This window comes from Triticum aestivum, chromosome 7D, assembly GCF_018294505.1.
Source record: "Triticum aestivum cultivar Chinese Spring chromosome 7D, IWGSC CS RefSeq v2.1, whole genome shotgun sequence".
Lineage (NCBI taxonomy): Eukaryota > Viridiplantae > Streptophyta > Magnoliopsida > Poales > Poaceae > Triticum > Triticum aestivum.
The window spans coordinates 428,754,668-428,763,065 of record NC_057814.1 but is presented as its reverse complement, the minus strand read 5'-3'; positions in this window follow the sequence as shown (position 1 = coordinate 428,763,065).

Below are 8,398 nucleotides of genomic sequence, written 5' to 3'. Positions count from 1 at the left end.
ACTATTGTACTCCCTTTCCAAACTCAGTGTAGGGTATACAATAGATCTGGTACACAGCATGGCATACTTTATAGAACCTATGGCTGAGGCATAGAGAATGACTTTCATTCTCTTTCTATCTTCTGCCGTTGTCGGGCTTTGAGTCTTACTCAATTTCGCACCTTGTAACACAGGCAAGAACTCTTTCTTTGACTGTTCCATTTTGAACTACTTCAAAATCTTGTCAAGGTATGTACTCATTGAAAAAACTTATCAAGCGTCTTGATCTATCTCTATAGATCTTGATGCTCAATATGTAAGCAGCTTCACCGAGGTCTTTCTTTGACAAACTCCTTTCAAACACTCCTTTATGCTTTCTAGAAAAATTCTACATCATTTCCGATCAACAATATGTCATACACATACACTTATCAGAAATGTTGTAGTGCTCCCACTCACTTTCTTGTAAATACAAGCTTCGCCGCAAGTCTGTATAAAACTATATGCTTTGATCAACTCATCAAGGCGTATATTCCAACTCCGAGATGCTTGCACCAGTCCATAGATGGATCGCTGGAGCTTGCACATTTTGTTAGCACCTTTAGGATCGACAAAACCTTATGGTTGCATCATATACAACTCTTCTTTAAGAAATCCATTAAGGAATGTAGTTTTGACATCCATTTGCCAGATTTTATAAAATGTGGCAATTTGCTAACATGATTCGGATAGACTTAAGCATCGCTACGAGTGAGAAAATCTTATCGTAGTCAACACCTTGAACTTGTCGAAAACCTTTTTCGACAATACGAGCTTTGTAGATAGTAACACTACTATCAGCGTCCGTCTTCCTCTTGAAGATCCATTTATTCTCAATGGCTTGCCGATCATCAGGCAAGTCAATCAAAGTCCATACTTTGTTCTCATACATGGATCCCATCTCAGATTTCATGGCCTTAAGCCATTTCGTGGAATCTGGACTCATCATCGCTTCCTCATAGTTCGTAGGTTCGTCATGGTCAAGTAACATGACCTCCAGAACAGGATTATCTTACAACTCTGGTGGGGATCTTACTCTGGTTGACCTACGAGGTTCGGTAGTAACTTGATCAGAAGTTTCATGATCATCATCATTAGCTTCCTCACTAATTGGTGTAGGAATCACTGGAACCGATTTCTGTGATTAACTACTTTCCAATTCGGGAGAAGGTGCAATTACCTCATCAAGTTCTACTTTCCTCCCACTCACTTCTTTCAAGAGAAACTCCTTCTCTAGAAAGGATCCATTCTTAGCAACGAATATCTTGCCTTCGGATCTGTGATAGAAGGTGTACCCAACAGTCTCCTTTGGGTATCCTATGAAGACACATTTCTCCGATTTGGGTTCGAGCTTATCAGGTTGAAGTTTTTTCACATAAGCATCGCAGCCCCAAACTTTAAGAAACGACAACTTTGGTTTCTTGCCAAACCACAGTTCATATGGTGCCGTCTCAACGGATTCAGATGGTGCCCTATTTAACGTGAATGCAACTGTCTCTAATGCATAACCCCAAAACGATAGTGGTAAATCGGTAAGAGACATCATAGATTGCACCATATCTAATAAAGTACGGTTGTGATGTTCGGACACACCATTACACTGTGGTGTTCCAGGTGGCGCGAGTTGCGAAACTATTCCGCATTGTTTAAAATGAAGACTAAACTCGTAACTCAAATATTCTCCTCCACGATCAGATTGTATAAACTTTATTTTCTTGTTATGATGATTTTCTACTTCACTCTAAAATTATTTGAACTTTTCAAATGTTTCAGATTTATGTTTCATCAAGTAGATATACCCCTATCTGCTCAAATCATCTGTGAAGGTCAGAAAATAACGATACTTGCTGCGAGCCTCAACACTCATCGGACTGCATACATCAGTATGTATTATTTCCAACAAGTCTGTTGCTCACTCCATTGTTCCGGAGAACGGAGTCTTAGTCATCTTGCCCATGAGGCATGGTTCGCAAGCATCAACTGATTCATAATCAAGTGAATCCAAAAGCTCATCAGCATGGATTTTCTTCATGCGCTTTACACCAATATGACCTAAACGGCAGTGCCACAAATAAGTTGCACTATCATTATTAACTTTGCATCTTTTGGCTTCAATATTATGAATATGTGTATCACTACGATCGAGATTCAATAAACCATTCACCTTGGGTGTATGACCATTGAAGGTTTTATTCATGTAAACAGAACAACAATTATTCCGACTTTAAATGAATAACCGTATTGCAATAAACATGATCAAATCATATTCATGCTTAACACAAACACCAAATAACATTTATTTAGGTTCAACACTAATCCCGAAAGTATAGGGAGTGTGCGATGATGATCATATCAATCTTGGAACCACTTCCAACAGACATCGTCACTTCACCCTTAACTAGTCTCTGTTCATTCTGCAACTCCCGTTTCGAGTTACTAATCTTAGCAACTAAACTAGTATCAAATACTGAGGGGTTGCTATAAACTTTAGTGAAGTACACATCAATAAGAAGTATATCGAATATACCTTTGTTCACTTTGCCATCCTTCTTATCTGCCAAATACTTGGGGCAGTTCCACTTCTAGTGACCAGTCCCTTTGCAGTAGAAGCACTTAATCTCAGGCTTAGGTCCAGACTTGGGCTTCTTCACTTGAGCAGCAACTTGCTTGCCATTCTTTTTGAAGTTCCCCTTCTTCCCTTTGCCCTTTTCTTGAAACTAGTGGTCTTGTCAACCATCAACACTTCATGCTTTTCTTGATTTCTACCTTCGTCGATTTCAGCATCACGAAGAGCTTGGGAATCGTTTTCGTTATCCCTTGCATAGTATAGTTCATCACGAAGTTCTAGTAACTTGGTGATAGTGACTAGAGAACTCTGTCAATCACTATCTTATCTGGAAGATTAACTCCCACTTGATTCAAGTGATTGTAGTACTGAGACATTCTGAGCACATGCTCACTAGCTGAGCTATTCTCCTCCATTTGGTAGGCAAAGTACTTGTCAAAGGTCTCATACCTTTCGACATGGGCATGAGTCTGAAATACTAATTTCAACTCTTGGAACATCTCATATGCTCTGTGGCGTTTCAAAAACGCCTTTGAAGCCCCGATTATAAGCCATAAAGCATGGTGCACTAAACTATCAAGTAGTCATCATATCGAGCTTGCCAAATGTTCATAACATCTGCATCTGCTCCTGCAATCGGTCTGTCACCTAGCGGTGCATCAAGGACATAATTCTTCTGTACAGCAATGAGGATAATCCTCAGATCACGGATCCAATCCGCATCATTGCTACTAACATCTTTCAACTTAGTTTTCTCTAGGAACATATCAAAAATAAAACAGGGGAGCTAAACGCGAGCTATTGATCTACAACATAGATATGCTAATACTACCAGGACTAAGTTCATGATAAATTAAAGTTTAATTAATCATATTACTTAAGAACTCCCACTTAGATAGACATCCCTCTAATCATCTAAGTGATCACGTGATCCATATCAACTAAACCATGTCCGATCATCACGTGATATGGAGTAGTTTTCAATGGTGAACATCACTATGTTAATCATATCTACTATATGATTCACGTTCGACCTTTCGATCTCAGTGTTCCGAGGCCATATCTGCATATGCTAGGCTCGTCAAGTTTAAGCCGAGTATTCTGCGTGTGCAAAACTAGCTTGCACCCATTGTATGTGAACGTAGAGCTTGTCACACTCGATCATCACGTGGTGTCTCGGCACGACGAACTTTCGCAACGGTGCATACTCAGGGACAACACTTATACCTTGAAATTTAGTGAGAGATCATCTTATAATGCTACCGTCGATCTAAGCAATATAAGATGCAAAAAAGATAAACATCACATGCAATCAATATAAGTGATATGATATGGCCATCATCATCTTGTGCCTTTGATCTCCATCTCCAAAGCACCGTCATGGTCACCATCGTCACCGGCGCGACACCTTGATCTCCATAGTAGCATCGTTGTCGTCTCGGCAACTATTGCTTCTACGACTATCGCCACCGCTTAGTGATAAAGTAAAACAATTACATGGCGATTGCATTTCATACAATAAAGCGACAACCATATGGCTCCTGCCAGTTGCCGATAACTTCGTTACAAAACATGATCATCTCATACAATAAAATTTAGCATCATGTCTTGACCATATCACATCACAGCATGCCCTGCAAAAACAAGTTAGACGACCTCTACTTTGTTGTTGCAAGTTTTACGTGGCTGCTACGGGCTGAGCAAGAACCGTTCTTACCTACGCATCAAAACCACAACGACATTTCGTCAAGTATGTGTTGTTTTAACCTTCACAAGGACCGGGCGTAGACACACTCGATTCAACTAAAGTTGGAGAAACTGACACCCGCCAGCCACTTGTGTGCGAAGCACGTCGGTAGAACCAGTCTCACGTAAGCGTACGCGTAATGTCGGTCCGGGCCGCTTCATCCAACAATACCGCCGAATCAAAGTATGACATGTTAGTAAGCAGTATGACTAGTATCACCCAGAACTCACTTGTGTTCTACCCATGCATATAACATCTACGCATAAACCTGGCTCGGATGCCACTGTTGGGGAACGTAGTAATTTCAAAAATTTCCTACGCACACGCAAGATCATGGTGATGCATAGCAACGAGAGGGGAGAGTGTTGTCTACGTACCCTTGTAGACCGTAAGTGGAAGCGTTATGACAACGTGGTTGATGTAGTCGTACGTCTTCACGATCGACCGATCCTAGCACCGAAGGTACGGCACCTCCGCGATCTGCACACATTCAGCTGGTGACGTCCCACGAACTCACGATCCCGCAGAGTGTCGAGGGAGAGCTTCGTCAGCACGACGGCGTGACGACGGTGATGATGAAGCTACCGGCGCAGGGCTTCGCCTAAGCACCGCAACGATATGATCGAGGTGGATTATGGTGGAGGGGGGCATCACACACGGCTAAGAGATCAAGGATCAACTTGTGTGTCTATGGGGTGCCCCCCTCCCCGTATATAAAGGAGTGGAGGAGGGGGAGGGCCGACTCTCTACTATGGCGCGCCCTGGGGAGTCCTACTCCCATCGGGAGTAGGATTCCTCCCTTTCCAAGTAGTAGGAGTAGGAGAGAAGGAAAGGGAAGAGAGAAGAGAAGGAAGGAGGGGGCGCCGACCCTCCCCCTAGTCCAATTCGGACTAGGCCTTGGGGGGGGCGCGGCTTGCCCTAGGCAGCCCCTCTCTCTCTCCCCTAAAGCCCAATAAGGCCCATATACTCCCCGACGAATTCCCGTAACTCTCCGGTATCCCGAACCACTCAGAACCTTTCCGATGTCCGAATATAGCCTTCCAATATAGCGATCTTTACGTCTTGAACATTTCGAGACTCCTCGTCATGTCCCTGATCTCATTCGGGACTCCGAACAACCTTCGGTACATCAAAACACATAAACTCATAATATCGATCGTCACCTAACGTTAAGCGTGCAGACCCTACGGGTTCGAGAACTATGTAGACATGACCGAGACTCATGTACGGTTAATAACCAACAGCGGAACCTAGATGCTCATATTGGCTCCTACATATTCTACGAAGATCTTTATCGGTCAAACCGCAGAACAACATACGTTGTTCGCTTTGTCATCGGTATGTTACTTGCCTGAGATTCGATCGTCGGTATCTCAATACCTAGTTCAATCTCGTTACCGGCAAGTGTCTTTACTCGTTCCGTAATGCATCATCCCGCAACTAACTCATTAGTTACATTGCTTGCAAGGCTTATAGTGATGTGCATTACCGAGAGGGCCCAAAGATAGCTCTCCGACAATCGGATTGACAAATCCTAATCTTGATCTATGCCAACTCAACAAGTACCATCGGAGACACCTGTAGAGCACCTTTATAATCACCCAGTTACGTTGTGACGTTTGGTAGCACACAAAGTGTTCCTCCGGTATTCAGGAGTTGTATAATCTCATAGTCATAAGAACATGTATAAGTCATGAAGAAAGCAATAGCAATATACTAAATGATCAAATGCTAAGCTAACGGAATGGGTCAAGTCAATCACATCATTCTCGAATGATGTGATCCCGTTAATCAAATGACAACTCATGTCTATGGCTAGGAAACTTAACCATCATTGATTCAACGAGCTAGTCAAGTATAGGCATACTAGTGACACTCTGTTTGTCTATGTATCCACACATGTACTAAGTTTCCGATTAATACAATTCTAGCATGAATAATAAACATTTATCATGAAATCAGGAAATAAATAATAACTTTATTATTGCCTCTAGGGCATATTTCCTTCAGTTACTATCCACCATAAAGGTAGTAATATAGTCTGGTGTCATATGCATGACGCTAGCCTAAGTTATTCCCCACTGTGACTAGCCTAATTAGGGTGGCAATAGTTGTCACCATGGTGATATCTTTACTCCTATCAAATTCTCAGTTGGTGATGATGGTGTGTCTGTCATCCATCATTTCTAACCATTAGATCTGAATCTAACGACTTTGAGGTAATTTGTGGTGTTTTTGCAACAATAGCCCACTTCTCTACTCCAATTTGCAAAAACCCCTTAGTGTATTGAAACCTACCACATCCCTCCCTCACCTCATCAAAACAGCCCGAAGAATATATTTTGAGTGAAACATAATATATTTTTAGCGAACAAGTATTATTCTACTTCGAATCCGTTGCAATGCATGGGCACATTACTAGTACTTATCAAATTGTAAGATTGCTTACCATGCAATTAGAAAATTGTTACCATTGTAGTTGTGTTGTACTAGTTACAACGATGATGATGCACATATCTACCATGTCGTTTGTTCAAAACTATTAGGTGATAGCTTAAGAGAAAGAATAATAGAAAGGTTATTTTTTTCTCCCTCCCTCGTGAACGAGAGGCTAAAAGGGTGGAGAGACAACCCCTCCAATCTTCCTCGATGAGCCCAAAGTTTGCCTTCCCTATGCCTGCTCGAGTGGCAGGCCGGTGGCGTGGAGGGGATATCTGATATCTCTGTTTTGGCATGTAGATAAGGTAGGGCTAGGTACTCCGGGGGCGTTGCTCAGAGATGGTATTCCGGGCTCTGATGCACGTCAAGCTCTTATATCAGGACAAAGTCGATAGAGATCTAACATTTTTTTTGAGGTAAAGATCTAACATATATAGATGGTGTTCCCTTGGGGCGTTGAGCTTAGGATTATTGACATGCATGCACACCAACAAATCTAGTGTGAGGTGTCATTTCAGGTATGGTGGATTGGATGGACCAACCAAGGGTTTTGGCGGCAGCGACTATGACTCCTGGACACATGCTCAAAGACTTTTAGACTCAGATCGACATGGTCTGGTCGAATCCGGTAGAGGAGCAGCGACAACGATGCATCTTCAGCTCGTTCTAATGGTGGTAGTGATTTTTCGATGATCTAAGGACCTCAATGTAATTTTCATTATGTTAGGGTGATTTATACTTTATAATAAATTAGAGGATACCCTGCGTGTTGCTACAGGAATTAGTTAATAAAAATTTGGGTTGAAATCAAAATTGAAAATAAATACGACTAATTATATTTGATTATGTATAGTTATAACAATATTTATTGAATATAAGTAGAATATAATTGAATGAAAAATATTTTCCCATGCATCGTTGAATGTTGTGGAGTGTCTTGTTCAATGCATGATTACATGTTGAGGTGAGTCTTGTCCAATTCATAATTTTATGGTGAGGTAGCATGCTTGCATGTTGAGATAAATAAATTAGTGGGGATGACTCAAATGGAAAACATTTTTCCCATGCATCGTTGAATGTTGTGGTGTGTATTTTTAATGCATGATTGCATATTGAGGTGGGTCTTGTCCCATTCATAATTGTATGATGAGATGACATGCTTGCATGTTGAGATAAATAAATTAGTGGGGATGACTCTCTCTTAGGTATACATGATTTGGGGTCTTTTCACAAAAAACCCTACTAGGTGATACATTTACCATGATTATTAGTGTTAGTTGCCACCAAGGTTGTGATGTACTTACTGGACAGTTGATAGACCATAGTGAATTGGTGATGTACTCATCATATTCACAATAATTACCACCACTTTTGTAAGATTACATGGCAAATAATCACAAAATAGGATGATATCTAGTATATTACGACGGGGTACCAAAAGATTATGTTTTCTTCCTTGAAACATACTTGGTGGGATATAATTTTGAATCTCTTGTCGATATGAAGGTAATGGTGAAAATGGATTGTCCATGGGATGGAAGAGTTAGGCTACCCAATAGTTGTTCATGTCATTGTGTTTGCCATGTTGGACATTCAAAAACAAGAACATCCATACAATGGGGCCGAGC